Raw genomic sequence first — 20,484 nt, 5'->3', positions numbered from 1 at the left:
AGCTTCTCTGTATAATCTCCTACTCTCACCTCCAAAAACTGGGACAGTAGCATAGGACAGATCATTTTGCAATGTTCCACCTAATCTCTTGATCCAACCTCTGGAAAGCAACATGCCAAACTTGGGGGTACATCTACTACCACAATATCCATCATCATGCTCTTCATGGGTAGCTGAGACAAGGTGATGGCTAGGTCTTTGATTAATCCCAAACATTTCACTTTTCTAGAGTCAAAAGAAAACAGGTCATGATAAGACTTGGTAATGTCAAGACCCAACTCATCCATGACAGCCTTGGGAATTAGATTATGGTTGGCTCCTGTGTCCAGAAGGTAGTTGTGAAGGATTTTGTCATGAATAGTCAAAGAGACATAGAATGATGGGGAGTTGTCATCACAATTTTCAATCATTGGGCTGAGAACAACAATTGGTTTGTCATCTTGCAGATTTACATAGTCAGTGGAGGCTTGGATGGCTTTAGGCTCAGGGGCCTCGAGGATAGATATCTTGAAGGACTCATTCTCCACTAGTTCAATCATAGGTATAGGTATGCTTAGCTTCTAAATTTCTTATTCAAAACTGAAAGGAGAAGGAGAATTGTCAAGGCCTCTTATCTCGTGAGCTGGAGCTTTGAGGATGATGGGATCCACTGTCAGTCGTTTCTACTTATTAGCTTCTTGTATTGCAGGGACAGCAGCTCTCTGAATAGGAGTTTCCATGAATTATTCATCTTCGACCTCAGATCATATCTGTGTTGATCATCAGTTTGCAGGACAGCTCCACCATCCCACTCTTGGTTGATCTGGTCATTGAATAATGACTTTTCATAGGCATCTAAGGTCAAAAAGGAGGCATTGCCTTTGTCTTCTAAATAATGGATCTCATCATCTTCTTCAAACTGCTCTTCTTCCATGACTACATTCTAGAAAGGGGTCTTCACCCTTTGGTCTTCATTGGCATATTTTCTTCTTTACAGAAACTGCAACTGCTCATTAGCTCTTCTATATGGATTTGGATTTCTAGGAGTAAAGGTATTAGGAACTCTTCCTTTCCCAGGGTGCTGCTCAACTTTTAATTTGGAGATTTCAGAGGCTAATGACTCTATCATCTTGGTCATTTTATCTATCTTGGGATCTAAAGATGATGACGATTCGCCCCTCTGTCTCCTTCTATCAACATTCCCCTTGAGCTTCTCTGTAGCCATGATGTTTGATTCTACTTCCAAGGCTACATCATGCATATCAGCTAAGGTAGTACATCGTCTCTCCCTCAACAGTAGACAAAAGTCAGAATCAAAGGCACTAGCATATGTGAGTTTAGCAGAGGTAGAGGTGGGTTTTACTTCAGCTGGTATCTTGTTGTGCATGTGGTTAAACCTCTTATTAAAATCAAACAACAACTCACCATTTTCCCTCTTTAAGTTCCCAAACTCGGTGTGGTAGTAGAGTAGATCCTTCCTATCCCCCCAATACTTTAGGAATGCATTATCTAAAGCCTCAATATCTGCTATAGACCTTGGGGTCAATTCTCTGAACCATTTTCTAGCCTCTCCATCTAGACTTTGGACAAAGACTCTCATCCATACATCAACTTCATTAATGTCTAGGTTATCAACATAGCTATAGAATGATTCAAGATGTTCCTCAGTTGTAACACCTTCAGTCCCAGTGAACTTAGGCATATACTTCTGATATTCTCCAGTAGGCATGGCATTCAAAGGAGTGGGCAGTACTAGAGGTCCATACCTATGATTCTTTCCATTTTGGTAGGTTCTTGTGGTGTTGCCATAGCTGTGGTGGCTATAAGGGTACTGGAAGTCTGAATGACAGAGGGTTGAGGAGTGACTGATAGGACTAAAGGAGTATGATGGATAGGAGGAGAGGCTTCCTTTGGGCTTACAACAAAAGAAGAACCTAAAGAATAAGGAGCTCTATGAATCTCTGAGATTTTTTCTTCACTGCTAGTATTAGATGCTATACTCTCAACATGTATTTGTTCTATTACATGATTTTCTTGAAGAGATATAGAATATTGTTTAGAGCTACCTGAACTTGATGCTCCTTTCTGCAACGCCTTTCTTTCTTTGATGATTTTTTCAAGGTCAGGTACTGGGTCAGCTCATGGCTTCTGAGGATTTCTTCGAGTATGCCTCACAAACTGAGCCAAAACTATGGAGTGGAGTCGCCAAGAGGTTCGTCCTCCAGTAGAGTTGCCAGATAGATGACTACAACCCAAATAGTGTCTAGGCTTTGTATATCATCAAAGATGGATCTGTGTCGTCCCCCAGGGAAGTTGGGCTTAGTCTCCTCTCCCCGACAATGGTGCCAATTATGTTAGCACTCCAGGAAACTCTCCTAGGTTGTAGCTCGGAGATGCCTGGTAACATATAAATCTTCAATATCATTCTCTGAACTATTGGAATGGATTGGGGTTTGGATTAAGTCAAATCATTGTTTCAACTCTATTTTCACTCAAGACGTGCATGAACACCCTCAGCTTGACAAGGTTTTCGACCACTAATGCTCAATAGTTTATAGATTCAATTAATAGATGGATAATCCTGACTGTACCAATAGATACATACATAAACACATATGAATGGCTAGCTACAGAAATTAAATGAAGCTTGCAAATATAATTTATCAATGCATAGATAAGATGACAGTTATCTAGCATTAGACACAGAAGAAAACATGAATAACCTATTCAGGTGCAAGCTTAGGACAGAGGAGAATATGGCAATTGAACATGTAACAGCAAAAGAAGCTTGTATTACTGGAATGAAGATGAGACACTGGGAGGAACAGAGTATCCACAGTCTCCAAAAGTTGAACCCCTATTACTTCGAACTTTCAACCATTGATATGCTTTTTACAATACTCTTGAACTCTCTGAGGCTCTAGACGTCTTAATCTATCCCCTCTGTCTTCTAACTACTTGATGCCATAACTAGACAAACATGAGCTTAGAGAACTCTATTTCTAACAAACACAGTAATCAAATTCTGGTAATTTCGTCGCGTTTTCAAGTGGTTCACTCATGCTAGCGATGTTCCATGATCATTTCTGTTGGTTCGCTTGCATCGTGCTGTTTTTTTCCCCTTTCGACCATGCATTATGTTATTTCAGTTCGACTGTCAAAAACACTGAGAAAGCCAACAAATTTCCTCCCTAGGTGACTGGTGGGAAGTGGGGTATGGGGGCACGTGGGATCGGGAGGAATGGGCAAAGGAGATCAATCGTTGGAGGCTTGAAGTCATGGCGAGAGCGAATAAGTCCGAGCCATTAGATCTTAGATGGGTAGATCAAACGGCTATCGGGCAAAGGAGGTGCTCGAAGGATAACGCCCGGAGGCGGTTTACTCAAGCAGAAATGGTTTATATTGGGCAGTCATCAGGCATTAAGTGGTAAAGGTCAAAGCCCGCCCGATTCCATTCATCGAGTGCCACGTAGTAGTGGAGGAGAGAGAGTAAACCGCTTTATCGAGCGGGTATCCCTCTCTCTTGTTGCCCGAGCGATACGCGCGATAGCCATTAGATCTAGTGGAAATGATCTAACGGTGGTGATTGTTCGAAGCGGGTGAGCGTATAACATTGGTCGGATGAAGTGTAGACCGTCAGATCAGTGGGAAGATCGACGGCAGGGGACACGAAGGTATGGGACAACCTCGAGAAATGTGCAAAGGGGCGCATATGGATGAAAAGGTAAGGTTTTCAGGGGCTTTTGCGCATTAGTGCATGTTTTCATGCGCTCTGAAAAATAATAATACATAGGGGGGGAAATGGATTAATTCATGTAGGGCCAAGGCAAAAGTGAGTTTTTTTATGATGTGAGGGTTGGGTTAGGACATGAGTGAACGTGGATGGGAGTGGATGAGTGAGAAAAGTGAGGTGATGGACCATATGGGAACCTCTCCACGACAACAGAATAGACCATTTCCCTCCTTTAGTCTTCAAAATAGCGGCACTACACCTCAGGGCTAACAACACCAACATTTGAACCATAGTCTCGGTCCTATAGCAACATATCAAAATTCGGATCAGTAAATTGGTGCAGCATGGTGCCAAAATGTTATTGTTGAATTTTTGGTGCAATAAGTACATTGGTGAATCTGTGGTGCAGAAGTCTTGGTGCAGTGTTGAAGTCTTAGTGCAAGAACATTGGTGCAGAATTAATGAAGAAGTGTGGTGCAGAATAGATGGTGCAGTATGGTGTATAAATCCTTGTGTATAAGTATTGGAATAGTTTGAACAGTGGTCTAGTATAGTGTGGTGCAAGGACATTTGTAAATAATAATTGTCACAATCTAGTGCTGAAGGCTTGGTGTAGCAGTGGTCCAATAGTCTTGAGATAATATGGTGTTGAAATATTGGTGCATTTGTAGAAGTCATGGTGCAAACTTTAATGCAGACTTTTGGAGGTAACTTGAAGTAATCTTTGGGACTAACCTTGGACCATATTTGAAGGAGGTGCAGAACTATTATTAGAGCTGGTGCAGAACTTGGTGCAATTCATTGAAGACACAATGAAGTGTTGTATTGAATATCATAATGTAGTGTTGATGTCATGATGAGGTAACTTGAAGAGATTGATTGGGTATTATGAAGAATAGTCGTGACACTTTCTGTATGACAAGGTTGTCATTGATGATGTGACATGGAGACTAACTGAAGGGATAACTGAAGATTGACAGGGTTGGGTGAAGAAGACTTTAGGAGTCATGAAACCAAACATATCTTGACAAAGTGAAGCTATAGGATCGGTGTCCTTGGAGTTGGTGCTCCTAAACTCAAGGTTGGTGCCTTTGATAAGATAGGGTTGAAGCCCTAGAGGTCGGAGCCTCACTAAAGTCCAAGTAGGTGCTTGGCACATCCCAGGTTGGAGCCTGGGTGTCTTCTTCTAGGGTTGGAGCCCTACCTATATTGTATTTGATTCATTGTAAAAATTATATTAATAAAAGCATTTATTTCTATTGTTCATTTTGTGTTCTAAATATAAGTGATCTAATTGGTAAAAGTAACAATTGAAAATAAATACTGATTCACCCCCCCTCTCAGTATTTCCAAAAATTGGTATCAGAGCCAGTACCTTCACTCAAAGCCTAATAGCTTGAAGGTTGATCCGAGTTTACTCAACTTTCGGATTTAACCAAGATCTTTTGCTTCTGTGATGTAGTTAGAATTGCATTAAAAAAGCATAAAGGAACATATATGCATGATGTAAAGAAGAGGGAACATGACAAGAATCAGCAACATAAAACACAAGACGTTGATAACGGAGTTCGTCCAGTGTGGACTATGTCTCCGGGCCCGGTGTCAAGATGGTGTTGGCCACTTCATTCAGTGCTGGAAATGGTGAAGATGTACATGGACTATGTTTTCTATCATACAAGGATATGTGCCCTCTACATGAGTGGCAAAGTCTCTCCATGAGACGTTCCGCTACAGGAACTATCACTCACAACAGACCTCCTATCAGCATGACATAATCTGACACATGGTGACAATGAGTATCCTGCCATCATGGCATCAAAAGGATCTCAACCAAAACACCCATGGTGACAATGAGTATCTCGCCATCATGGAAACAAAGGGATCTCAATCAAAACATACATACAATCCATGATGAATACATCTCACATGAAATAGATACAAAGATTTTGCATCATACATCAAGCAGGAATCGAAACAACATCGTACATATCACAACAAATGATCAAAGAAGTGCATGACAACAACACTCCATATACCTCAACTCTGATGCTAGATGATGAATAGAATGCTCAATTGCTAGATCTAAATGCACCATTGAAATCGTGGAGTCGAATGGCATAGAATCGATTGTCCACACTCTAAAATTTGACACCATCACTCAAATCTAGAACATGGCCAAAAATAGAAGGTGCAGCTACAAAAACTGACAGGACCACTAAATTTGTGTCATCGAGGGGTGTAAAATCGACTATCCATTCGTCGAATTTTGTCAACGGAAAAATCTGGGCCTGTAGGAATCTTTTAGATTCCCTCGTGATTCTCCAAAGATTCCATCCTCCGAGTTGACTGGAGATTTGCAACTCAAATCAGAAAACTGATCTCGCCATTGAGATCCTTACGAAATTCTGAGAAGAATGAGTATAAAGTTGGTTGCATTCTGGATCTGGCGAATTTCAGCCTCCAAGGAATCTGGAAGATTCCCTCAAAATTCTCGAAGATTCTCCTCCACTGGGAATCTGCAAATCCGTTTCTCAAAAGGCGAATCCAACCTCGCCATTGCGTTCCCTATGAAAATCTGAGAAAATTGACTGTAAACTTGATTACATTCTGATAAAATGAATTTTTACCTCCCCATGGAATCTCAAGGATTCCTCACAGCATCGAAAGATTCTTGTCTCGGAATCTGTGCCACATGCTTCCGGCTCCTGGTTCTGCCTTGGGATACTCTATGGTGCTCCACATTCCATCGGTTCTCTATTCGTTCTCCATTCGTTCTCCATTCTCCTCGTGCAAATGAAAGTCTGGTCTTTTTAAATGTTTTTTTGGGCGGAAGTATTCATGAAATGGTCATTGGCACGCTGGTTAAAAATAAATAGTGGTTGAGGAGGGGTCGGGGGATCAAATCCGCCCCTCCCATTTTAATACATAGAACATTGAAGACTCTGTTCTGAGATGGCACGGTTACGTTGTAACTGTTGTTATTTAAAAATGGCACGGTTTAAATATGGCGGAGTTTTGTTTGTTGTTTTGTTTTGAGCATTGGCGTTGAATGGGGCCGGCCCACGTGGCCGGCGCGGGTTCGATACCCATCAACCTCCATATATATATTAAAATTAGTATGGTGGGTGTGGGCCAGGTCCACCGGAGGTGGCCCGCCCACTGCCCGTTAAAATATATGTGTTAACGCTATGCAGGTTGGGGCCGGCAGGGGTCATGGCCTGTCGGCCCTTTTTTTAATTAAAATTTGGTTTGTTTTTAATATATGTTTTTTCATATGGTCTGATGGAGGTGGCGGGGGTCATGGCCCTCCACCTAATTTAATATATTTTTTATTTTTATAATAATAAAGATTTTTTTTATTTTGTCTAATATAAGGGATATTAGACAAATTAAAGAGGCAACAATTTCGCCCGCTCTTGGGAGCTAGATTCCATGTCCGGGACTCGGTCAATTTGTAGGACATTTAAACCTAGCCCATAGCCCAACTTTGACCGCAACTTTGACTGGCTCTTTCTCCCTCATATGAGCTCAGATTTGAGTGTCGTTCACACCGTTGGAATCAGGGCGGCGAGCACTTTGGTCTAGTGCTAGTTTGGGAGCATTCTGACCACTTTGAATTTTGACCCTTTCTGAGTCCTCTGGGACTTCTGCATGTGTCTGGAGCCACATGGATCAATCCTCCCCACTAAGGATCTTTTGGTCCTCCAAAAGCATAAAAATAATCTACAACTTCTTTGTACCTTGTCTGCACTTACAAGTGTTTGATAAGTCACCCTTCCTTCTCCTTCACCTTTGTCCTTCAGAGCCATAAGCGATGAGCTGACACCTGCACCCTCTGCAAACCTGTAGTACAATTCTACAAATTACATGCTTAATTTACATGACCAACTAATGACTTAAGCATCCCATACTTGCCACGATTTTAAAATACATACTCAGTGGTCAAGTTTACATCAAAATGGAAACAATACCCCAGCTATCAATAACAAGGCCAAAATATCATTTTGCGTCAACAAGGGATGGAAAACGCATCATCACTACCACACATGATTTACAAAAATAAGGCCAAACACTAATGTTGCTTTAACGAGTGATGGAAACACAACATCACTTTCACATTTAAAAATGCATCACAAAATAAGACTAGACATCATTGTTGCTGCAACAAGTGATGGAAAACACATCATCACTTTTACAGTTTAAAATGCAACAAATGATTTACAAAAGCACGACCATGACAAGCTACCATATCTAGAAACCATTTTTCACTTATCGACGTGAATGGGTCATCCCCTATGGTGGTTTTGCTTGTCGAATAATTGTTTCCCTTGGTTCATGCATGGATGCTTTGTCCTTGAGGCGTTGCTCTGGATGGAGCCTCCAACATGTGGCTCTTTGATGGCCACCTCTGTCGCAATGACTGCAATAGGTCTTCTTCCTCCAGATCTGCTTTACCTTCTTCTTTCCCTGATGTTGAGAGGGTCTTTCACGCCTCATCCTTTTTTGTGTTGCTATTCTTTTCCAACACTTAGCAAATATATGGTTATGTAAACCACAAAAGGTACATGTTTTTCTATGCCTTGATTTATTTCCATCATTAAAAACATGATTGTAATCAAAATGAACATTCAAATATTAAGACTGGTTAAACCTTTCCTTGTTGTCTCTGGTGTCATTATGGCAATGAGAGCTTGCCTCGGCTCTTTCCCTACAATGGACACTGCCATTGGATGATGGTGATGTGTTCCCATCATTCTCTTTCCTCGACAATTTCAACGATGTCTCGGAAGCATCTGACACCTTCAAGCATTCTCCTTCGGTGTATCCCAAGCCTGCAAATCGAGGTCTCTGCACAACCTCTAATGGTTGAGTTATACCTTGGCTATTAACACCAAGTTCTTCTTCTTCCTTGTACCTCATCCTGGTAAGGGGCCTAATGTTTGTCCCTGTAATTGGTTTCTCCACATTTCCAACAGAAATCATACTATGTGAAGACGAAACTAAAGGGAAATCGACATATTTTACCTCCATTGTCAATTTGGAAAGAACTGATGAGAGCTTCTCATCATCTGTTGTTGGTTGTTCGCTGGCTGTCTTGAAGCATTCCCCAACTTCCATTTCGACATACCCAAGTCCTGCCTGACGGGCTAATTCTTCTACTTCAATGGGATTGACAATGCCTTGGCCATTAATGCCCAGACCTTTTCCTTCATACCCCATTTTCTTCAACAATTTGGAGCCAATTCCTATGGTATGATTTTCAAAAACAGCAAAATCATCATCAGGAAACATACATGAATTCAGAGAATTACTTTTTACTTCACATGGGTCATGCTGCAGCTTTTCCAAGGCCTCGTCCTTAGCTTGCAGCTGTTGTAGCAAACTCTGTTTCTCCTCTTTCTCTTCATGTAGAAGCATCTTCAATTCAGCGTTATCTACTTGAAGACTTTGGTTGTTGTGCTTTAGTTCTTCTAGGGCCTCTTCCGTGGCTCGCAACTGAAGCTGCAAACATTGTTTTTCCTCTGTCTCTTCTTGTAGAGCTACATACATTATTTCCACCTTTTTGGATACTCTGAGCATGGTCTCATACATCGATTTTCATCCTCCATCATTGCACGTTCCATTGTTCACGCTCACTATTCACATCCACGCGAAGACCCCCCTAATACCAAACTTGATCTGAGTTGACTCAACTTCTTAATTTAACCAAGATCTTTTGTTTCTGTGATGTAGTTAGAATTGCATTAAATAGCATAAAGGAAAATATATGCATGTTGTGAAGAAGAGGGAACATGACAAGAATTAGAAACATAAAACATAAGACATTGATAACGGAGTTCATCTAGTGTGGACTACGTCTCTAGGCCCAGTGTCAAGATGGTGCTGGCGACTTCATTCAGTGCTGGGAATGGTGAAGATGTACATGGACTCTATTTTCTATCATACAAGGATATGTGCCCTCTACATGAGTGGAAAAGTCTTGCCACGAAACGTTCCTCTACAAGAAATATCACTCACAACAGACCTCCTATCATAATGACATAATCTGACACATGGTGACAATGATTATCCTGCCATCATGGTATCAAAGGGATCTCAACCAAAACACCCATGGTGACAATGAGTATCATGCCATCATGGCAACAAAGGGATCTCAATCAAAACATACATGCAATCCATGATGAATACATCTCACATGAAATAGATACAAATATTTCGCATCAGACATCAAGCAGGAATCGAAACAACATCGTACATCTCACAGCAAATTATCAAATAAGTACATGACGACAAGACTCCATATACCTCAACTTTTATGTTGGCTGATGAATAGAATGCTCGGCTGCTGGATCTGAATGCACCATCGAAATCGTGGAGTCGGATGGCATAGAATCGACTGTCCACACTTTGATATCTGACACCGTCACTCCAATTGGAAAATGGCCAAAAAATAGAAGGCTCAACTACAAAAACTGACTACACCACTAAATTTGTGTCATCGAGGGGTGTAAAATTGACTATCCATTTGTCGAATTCTGTCACCGGCAAAATCTGGGTCTGTAGGAATCTTTTAGATTCCCTCGCGATTCTCTAAAGATTCCCTCCTCTGGGTTGACTGGAGATTTGCAACTCAAATCAGAAAACTGATCTCACCATTGAGATCCTTGTGAAATTCTGAGAAGAATGAGTATAAAGTTGGCTGCATTCTGGATCTGGTGAATTTCAGCCTCCAAGGAATCTAGAAGATTCCCTTAAGATTCTCAAAGATTCTCTTCCAATGGGAATCTACAAATCCACTTCTCAAAAGGTAAATCCAACCTCGCCATTGCGTTCCCTGTGAAAAACTAAGAAAATTGACTGTAAACTTGATTACATTATGATAAAATGAATTTTTACCTCCCCATGGAATCTCAAGGATTCCTCACAGCGTCAAAAGATTCCTATCTTGAAATCCGTGCCACATGGTTCTAGCTCCTGGTTCCCCCTTGGGCTACTGTTTAGTGCTCCACCTTCCGTTGATTATCCATTCATTCTCCGTTCTCCCTGTGCAAATGAAAGTTAGGTTTTTTTAAATGTTTTTTTGGGCAGAGGTATTCATGAAATGGTCGATGATGTGCTGGCTAAAAATAAACAGTGGTTGAGGAGGGGTCGGTGGATCAAATCCACCCCTCCCATTTTAACACATAGAACATTGAAGACTCTGTTCTGATATGGCGCGGTTACGTTGTAACCGTTGTTATTTAAAAATGGCAATGTTTAAATATGGCAGAGTTTTGTTTGTTGTTTTGTTTTGATCATTAGCGGTAAATGGGGTTGCCGCGTGGTGGCCAGCCGGCCCACATGGCTAGCGTGGGCTCAATACCCGCCAACCTCCGTGTATATATTAAAATTGGTATGGTGTGGCATATGCCGGGTCCATCTGAGGTGGCCCGCCCACTGTCCGTTAAAATATATGTGTTAACGTTATGCAGGTTGGGCCTAGTGGGGGTTCGCACTCAAATTTGAGTGTCGTTCGCACCGTTGGAATCATGGTAACGAGCACTTCGGTCTGGTGTTGGTTTGTTAGCATTATGACCACCTTGAATTTTGACCCTTTCTGAGTCCTCTGGAACTTTTACATGTTTCAAAGCCACCTGGATCAATCCTCCCCACTGAGGAGATTTTGGTCCTCCAAAAGCATGAAAATAATCTGCAACTTCTTTGTACCTTGTCTACACTTACAAGTGTTTGATAAGTCACCCTTCCTTCTCCTTCAACTTTGTCCTTCGGAGCCATAAGCGATGAGCCGACACTTGCACCCTCTGCAAACCTGTAGTACAATTCTGCAAATTACATGCTTAATTTACATGACCAAATAATGACCTATGAATCCCATACTTGCCACGAGTTTATAACACATACTCGACAGTCAAGTTTACATCAAAATGGAAACAACACCCTAGCTATCAATAACAAGGCCAAAACATCATTGTTGCATCAACAAGTGATTGAAAACACATCATCACTGCCACACATGATTTACAGAAATAAGGCCAAACACTATTGTTGCATTAGCAAGTGATGGAAACACAACATCACTTTCACATTTGAAAATGCATCACAAAATAAGACTAGACATCATTGTTGCTGCAACAAGTGATAGACAACACATCATCACTTTTACAGTTTAAAATGCAACAAATGATTTATAAAAGCACAACCATGACAAGCTACCATATCTAGAAACCATTTTTCACTTATCGACTTAAATGGGTCATCCCCATGTGGTGGTTTTTCTTGTCAAATAATTGTTTCCCCTCATTCATGCACGGATGCTTTGTCCTTGAAGCGATGCTTTGGATGGAGCCTCCAACATGTGGCTCTTTGATGGCCACATCTGTTGCAATGACTACAATAGGTCTTCTTCCTCCAGAAATTCTTTACCTTCTTTTCTTATTGTTTAGAGGGTATTTCACGCCTCATCCTATTTTGTGTTGTTATTCTTTTCCAACACTTAGAAAATATATGGTTATGTAAACCAAAAAAGGTACATGTTTTTCGATGCCTTGATTTATGTCCATCATTAGCAACATGATTGTAATTAAAAAGAACATTTCAATATCGAGACTAGTTATACCTTTCCCTGATGTCTCTGGTGTCATTATGGCGATGAGAGATTGCCTTAGCTCTTTCCCTGCAATGGACACTGCCATGGGATGGTGGTGATGTATTCCCATCATTCTCTTTCCTCGACGATTTCAACGATGTCTCGGAAGCATCTGACACCTTCGAGCATTCTCCTTCGGTGTATCCCAAGCCTGTAAATCGAGGTCTCTGCACAACCTCCAATGGTTGAGTTATGCATTGGCTATTAACACCAAGTTCTTCTTCTTCCTTATACTTCATCCTGGTAAGGAGCCTCATGTTTGTCCCTGTAATTGGTATCTCCACATTTCCAACAGAAATCATACTATGTGAATACAAAACTGAAGGGAAATCGACATCTTTTACCTCCACTGTCGATTTGGAAAGAACTAATTAGAGCTTCTCATCATCTATTGTTAGTGGTTCGCTGGTTGTCTTGGCGCATTCCCCAACTTCCTTTCCGACATACCCAAGTCCTGCCTGATGGGGTAATTCCTCTACTTTGATGGGATTGGAAATGCCTTGGCCATTAATGCCCAAGACTTTTCCTTCATACCCCATTTTCTTCAATAGTTTGGAGCCAATTCCTATGGTATGATTTTCAAAAACAGCAAAATCATCACCAGGAAGCACGCATGAATTTGGAGAATTACTTTTTACCTTACATGGGTCATGCTGCAGCTTTTCCAAGGCCTCGTCCTTAGCTTGCAGCTGTTGTAGCAAACTCTATTTCTCGTCTTTCTCTTCATTTAGAAGCATCTTCAAACCAGCATTCTTTGCTTGAAGACTCTGGCTGTTGTGCTTCAGTTCTTCTAGGGCCTCTTCCATGGCTCGCAACTGAAGCTGCAATCGTTATTTTTCCTCTGTCTCTTCTTATAGAGCTAACATTATTTCCACCTTTTTGGATACTCTGAGCATGGTCTCATACATCGCTTTGTCATCCTCCATCGTTGCATGTTCCATTGTTCATGCTCACAATTCACATCCATGCGAAGGCCGCTCTGATACCAAACTTGATCTGATTTGACTCAACTTCCGATTTAACCAATATCTTTTGCTTCCGTGATGTAGTTAGAATTGCATTAAAAGAGCATAAAGGAACATATATGCACGTTGTAAAGAAGAGGGAACATGACAAGAATTCGCAACATAAAACACAAGATTTTGATAACAAAGTTCATACAATGTGGACTATGTCTCCGAGCCCGGTGTGAAGATGGTGTTGGCCACTTCATTCAGTGCTGGAAATGGTGAAGATGTACATGGACTCTATTTTCTGTCATACAAGGATATTTTCCCTCTACATGAGTGGCAAAGTATCTCCATGAGACATTCCGCTACAGGAACTATCACTCACAACAGACCTCCTATCAGCATGACATAATCTGACACATGGTGACAATGAGTATCCCGCCATCATGGCATCAAAGGGATCTCAACCAAAACATCCATATTGACAATGAGTGTCCCGGCATCATGGCAACAAAGGGATCTCAATCAAAACATACATACAATCAATGATGAATACATCTCACATGAAATAGATACAAAGATTTCGCATCATACATCAAGAAGGAATCGAAACAACATCGTACATCTCACAGCAAATGATCAAAGAAGTACATGACAACAACACTCGATATACCTCAACTCTAATGCTAGTTTATTAATAGAATGCTCAGCTGCTGGATCTGAATGCACCATCAAAATCGTGGAGTCGAATGGCATAGAATCGACTGTCCACACTCTAAAATCTGACACAGTCACTCCAATCTGGAAAATGGCAAAAAAATAGAAGGCTCAGCTACAAAAACTGATTGCACCACTGAATGTGTGTCGTCGAGGGGTGTAAAATTGACTATCCATTCGTTGAATTCTGTCACCGGCAAAATCTGGCCCTATAGGAATCTTTTAGATTCCCTCGCGATTCTCCAAAGATTCCCTCCTCTGGGTTGACTGGAGATTTGCAACTCAAATCAGAAACTGATCTCGTCATTGGCCTCCAAGGAATCTAGAAGATTCCTTCAATATTCTCGAAAATTCTCCTCCACTGGGAATCTACAAATTCGCTGCTCAAAAGGCGAATCCAACCTCATCATTGCGTTCCCTCCGAAGATTTGAGAAAATTGACTGTAAACTTGATTACATTCTGATAAAATGAATTTTTACCTCCCCATGGAATCTCAAGGATTCCTCACAGCATCAAAATATTCTTGTCTCGAAATCCGTGCCACATGGTTTCGGCTCCTAGTTCCACCTTGGGCTACTGTGCGGTGCTCCACATTCTGTCGGTTCTCCATTCATTCTTTGTTCTCCCCATGCAAATGAAAGTAAGGTCTTTTTAAATGTTTTTTTGGGCAGAGGTATTCATGAAATGGTCGTTGGCGCGCTGGTTTAAAATAAACAGTGGTTGAGGAGGGGTCAGGGGATCAAATCCACCCCTCCCATTTTAATACATAGAACGTTGAAGACTTTGTTCTGAGATGGCATGGTTACATTGTAATCGTTGTTATTTAAAAATGGAATCATTTAAATATGGCGGAGTTTTGTTTGTTGTTTTGTTTTGAGCATTGTTGTTAAATAAGGCCGTCGCATGGTGGTGGGCTGGCCCATGTGGCCGGCGCGGGTTCAATACACACCGACCTCCGTATATATATTAGAAGTGGTATGGTGGGGCATGGGTTGGGTCCACCAGAGGTGGCCCGCCCACCGCCCATTAAAATATATGTGTTAACGCTATGCGGGTTCGGGTCGACAGGGGTCATGGCCTGTTGGCTCTTTTTTTAATTAAAATTTGCTTTTTTTTTTAATATACATTTTTTCATATGGTCCGATGGAGGTGGCGGGGGTCATGGCCCGCCACCTAATTTAATATTTTTTTATTTTTATAATAATAAATATATTTTTTTTATTTTGTCTAATATAAGGGATATTAGACAACTTAAATAGCAACAATTTCGCCCGCTCTCGAGAGCTAGATTCCATGTTCGGGACTCAGTCAATTTGTAGGACATTTAAACCTAGCCCACAGCCCAACTTTCACTGCAACTTTGAGTGGATCTTTCTCCCTCATACGAGCTCAGATTTGAGTGTCATTCGCACCATTGGAATCAAGGCGAGGAGCACTTCGGTCTGGTGCTAGTTTAGGAGCATTCTGACCACTTTGAATTTTGTTAAGTTATGGTATGTTCTATGCTTATAACAGTTTACTTCTTTTTCTTATTATATTCCACCGATTAGCAATCACATGTACATAAAGTAAAGTGCAGATAGAACATTAAACGATCGACAGAAAACAAGCCAAGACAAGAGACACAAGATGTGGCGGCTAGCCAGGGACAAAGCCCACAATGTGTGGGGAAACCCTTTGATCAAATCTTCTTTTATCTTCAATAATTCAGCAGAGAGAAATAGTACAATAAATATGATTCATATCAGCAATAGCAAACCCTAGATCAGTAGCATCAGCATTAGCGGCTTCAGTATCAAACTAGGGCAGACGATATCTCACAAACCGACTGTTGGATTGACTTCATTCCACCACCAAAAGTTTCAACTTCCAGAGGAGGTTCAGATGAACCTACAGCGTAGTTCAGATGAGGAGATCTTCTAGGCCACACAAGTCAATATTTACTTCTGCAGTTGCAGCGTCAGTTTCAGCAGTTTCTGGCTTCAAACTAGGGCAGTCGATATCTTGCAAACCGTTCATCGGATTGACTTCATTCCACCACCAAAAGTTGTGGCTTTCAGAGGAGGTTCATATGAACCTATAGTGCAGTTCCAAAGAGGATATATTCAAGGCCACGCAAGTCAATATTTACTTCTACAGTTGCAACGTCAGTTTCAGCAGTTTCCGGCTTCAAACTAGGGCAGTCGATATCTTGCAAACCGTTCGTCGGATTGACTTCATTCCAGCACCAAAAGTTGCGGCTTTCAAAGGAGGTTCAGATGAACCTACAGTGCAGTTCCAAAGAGGAGATCTTCTAGGCCACGCAAGTCAATCTTTACTTCTACAGTTGCAGCTTCAGTTTCAGCAGTTTCAGGCTTCAAACTAGGGCAGTCGATATCTTGCAAACCGTTCGTCAGATTGACTTCATTCCACCACAAAAAGTTGCGGCTTTCAAAGGAGGTTCAGAAGAAACTACAGCACAGTTCCAAAGAGGATATCTTCTAGGCCATGCAAGTCAATCTTTACTTCTGCAGTTGCAGCTTCAAATTCAACAGCTTCCGGCTTCACATGTGTGAGAGAGAGAGACCCATTTCAGCGCAGTAGAGAAGAGACTCATATCTGCGCAGTAGAGAGAGAGAGATGTGATGAGATGAGTGAGTCTAAATGAGGAAAATTCCTCTTATATTTATACACAACGTTGGTGGGTGAATAGATGCGACTGTTGGGCTTCTGAGCCTACATGAGTTGTAGGTCGGCTTGATAATAATTCCATAATCAAAATAAATTCATATCTCCATGAATACTTATCGGAATTGGATGATCTTTATATCAATCCTACACCTCTCGATGAGAGGAATCTAATAAAAATATTATCAGCCATGAATAAGATGACCCACGTGAAGTTTTGCCCTGGTTTCCAATTTTAACACTCCCTCTCAACCATGGAGAACTTCATCTATAATCTGTCTATCGGTCGTTACTATTCATCCATCAAATGCACTGCCCTGTTCAGCCTGACCCTTGCCATGCTCTGCTCTATTCTGCTTGTTCTGCTTTGTCTTGTTCTGCCTGCACTGATCTGTAATGTTTTGCTCTGTTCTGCTCTGCTCTTGCATTGTTCTGTTCTGCTCTGCTTTTGTCCGAATTATGAAGAAGAAGAAATGATCGAGGATGTATCATACTGACTCAAAGTCAGTCTCAGAGTATGTACCACTGATCCCAGACCAGTCTCAACCGACCCGAAGTCAGCGTCATAGTATGGTACAACTCCTACCACTGGTCCCAGACCAGTATCATTGATCCCAGATATATGGAGGTCATCCTAGCGTAGGGAGTACAGTAGTTACAACGATGTGTCCATCGGTACTACTATGGTCCCTAACTTCATTTCCCTGCTCATTGATCAGATGAGAGGTACTTCCCATGAGTCCCAGACTGCATGGGTAGGATGCCTCGACAAGAGAACTAATCAATCCTGTCCTCACAGGAGAACACATCAATCCCGCTACAATTTCCATGGAGAACACATCAATCCAGGCCTCACAGGAGAACACATCAATCCTGCTACAATTGCCATGGAGAACACATCAATCCAGGCCGCCATGGAGAACACATCAATCCAGGCCCCACAGGAGAACACATCAATCCTGCTACAATCGCCATGGAGAACACATCAATCCAGGCCTCACAGGAGAACTAATCATCCTGCTACACAAGAGAGCGAATCATCCTGTCCCACAAGAGAGCGAACCATCTTGTTCCAGTGTGCACCACCAGGGGAGAGTGAGTCACCCTGTGGTCGTATGTTGCTCCAGTAATAACCGCAAGCCCTCAGAGCTCCCAGAGCTCAATGTATGCAACATGCAGGACCCTTGTACAAGGGTTTCTTACCGACTCCAAGTCGTTTGGGAAAATCACAGATTAGATCTTTCCTCGGGGCTTTGACAAGGTGTATCAACCTGTACATCATCTTAATGCGATGGAGCCTCCTTGCTCATCAACTTACCATATCCAAGATGATGTCTATCTGCTGGAGCAATCGACGAATACGGGATTCCTTAATAATCGAATCCCACCTCTGGTTGTTATAGAGAATCACAGTGGTATCCAATGTAAATCCAAACAGCTCACTGAAGAGCTTTCGCAACCAGACTACCTCACACAAGGTTATGCTAGCAACAATATATCCTGCTTCGGCGGTGCTCAAAGCCACCGACTTCTGCTTCCTGCTCATCCAAGATATCGAAGCAGATCCCAAGGTGAAACAGCACCCAGAAGTGCTCTTACGGTCCACCACACTTCCTGCCCAATCAACATCAGTATATCCAAGTAGTCTCACATCTCTGGCAGTGTATCTTAATCCATGAGAGATTGTGTCCTGAAGACATCTCAGAAGATTCTGGGCATTAATCCAGTGAGGCTCAACCAAATATGAGCTCACAATGCTAACTGCAAAAAATATGTTCGGACGGAGGTTCACCAAGAACATCAATGCGAATGAGTTTATGAAACTCAGAGGCATTTCCCAAATCTGGTCTGACATCACTACCATATAACTTCTAAAAGTTAAGATCCTTGAGGTAGTCACAGGCTTGCAGTCCATCATACCAAATCTTTCCAATATCTTTACCACATATTTCCCTTGAGATAGGAAAATTTCCCTTGGCTTCTGCCATACTTCAAGTCGTAGGAAGTAGTGCATCAGTCCTAGGTCTTTCATTTGAAATTCAGAAGCCATCTCCCTCTTACATTTGTGAATGAGAGGGTTTGCACCTGTTAGAAAGAGGTCATCCACATACAACACCAGTATGAGAGGCTTTTCATCTTCAACCTTAAAGTAAAGGTTAGGATCAGCTTCACTCCTAGTGAATCTCAGCTTCATCAAGTAGCTATCGATCCTCTCATACCATGCTCGGGGTGCTTGCTTCAGCCCATAGAGAGCCTTCTTCAACCTGCATACATGAGATTTTTAATTATAAATCTCAAATCCTTCAAGTTGCTCCACATAGACCTCTTCTTTGATAGAACCATGTAAGAACGCGGTCTTGACATCCATCTGCTGTAGGTTCCATCCTTATGAAGCCACAAGGGCTATGATCAAGCGGATGGTTGTATATCTGGCAACAGGTGCAAATATCATAGTCTATACCTCCCTTCTGGGATAAACCACGAGCAACAAAATGAACCTTATACTTTTCCATACTTCCATTTGTTGCATGCTTTATCTTGTAAAGCCATTTTGAAGTAACAATTTTCTTGTCCAGGGGTCTGGGAACTACTTCCCAAACATCATTCTTTATGATAGAATCATATTCTTCGGTCATAGCATCCTTTCATACTTGATGCTTGACAGCATCTGAGAATGAAGAAGGCTCATTTTGTATGATCGTGCTCATGATGGTCAGGTATCCTTGATACCTATTAGGTTTCTTACTTTCACAAAAGGTTCCTCGGGGTGCAGCATGTCCTTCAGCATCATCAAGTAACCCCTTAAGCCATGAAGGCCTCTTCCTAGAAGAGGAAGGCTCATATGGAAGAGGATCAATCGGATCCATGGGTTCTTCTACATCAGGCATTGATTCATCATCCTTTTCTTTCGGTTCCCTGGTGTCGGCTTCTTGAGAGCTCCTCAAAGTCGAAAGATTGATCACCTTGCTGAGAGCCATATCTTTGTCAAAGGTGACATCATGACTAATTATGACTTCCCTTTGATCGGCTACATAAATTCTATAGCCTTTAGTATTTTCACCATAACCCATGAAAATTCCCTTCTTTCCAGATGCTCCCAATTTATTTCTTTTCTCTTTCGGCACATGAAAGTATACAAGGCTTCCAAAAAAATTTAAAATGAGAAACATCAGGTTTCTTACCGGTGAATTTTTCTTCAGGAGTCTAGGAACCCAATGCTTGATGAGGGCATCAATTTTGTACATATACGACGGTGATTGTAGTTTCAGCCCATAGAAACTTTGGAAGTCTTTGATCATGTAGCATGGCCCGGACAACTTCCATCATCGTGTGGTTCTTCCTTCCTGCCACACCATTCAGCTCAAGATTATGTGGTGTAGTAGTCTCCCTCTTAATGTCAGCCCTAGATATGCCTGAGTGAACCAACTGTAATACATCGGAGGTCTTGCTTTGGCTTGAGGGGAACGGTCCCCTTTTTGAGCTTTCCTTCGACACATCCCGGACATACACCTTCTTTCTCTACTTGGAATTCGGGCATCCCTGTCACCATTTGTTTTACACCAAGCAGAGCTTTGTAATGAAGGTGGGCAAACCTCTGATGCCAAAGTTCGGACTGAAAAGTTGTGTCACAAGACATGACACCTAGTGGACTTCCATCGACCTGATATGATGAATCAACACTAAACCCAAGAGTAAAGGCATCTTTAACATTATTTTTCCATATACGTACCTTGCCATTGCTGAAGGTTACCTTGTAGCCTTTGTCTTGCATTGCCGAGATGGACAGTAG

This window comes from Pinus tabuliformis, chromosome 9 (assembly GCF_031772625.1).
Source record: "Pinus tabuliformis cultivar Carrire ecotype Pingquan chromosome 9, CPIR1, whole genome shotgun sequence".
Taxonomy (NCBI): domain Eukaryota; kingdom Viridiplantae; phylum Streptophyta; class Pinopsida; order Pinales; family Pinaceae; genus Pinus; species Pinus tabuliformis.
The sequence above is the reverse complement of the archived record's forward strand: the minus strand, read 5'-3'. Positions refer to the sequence as shown.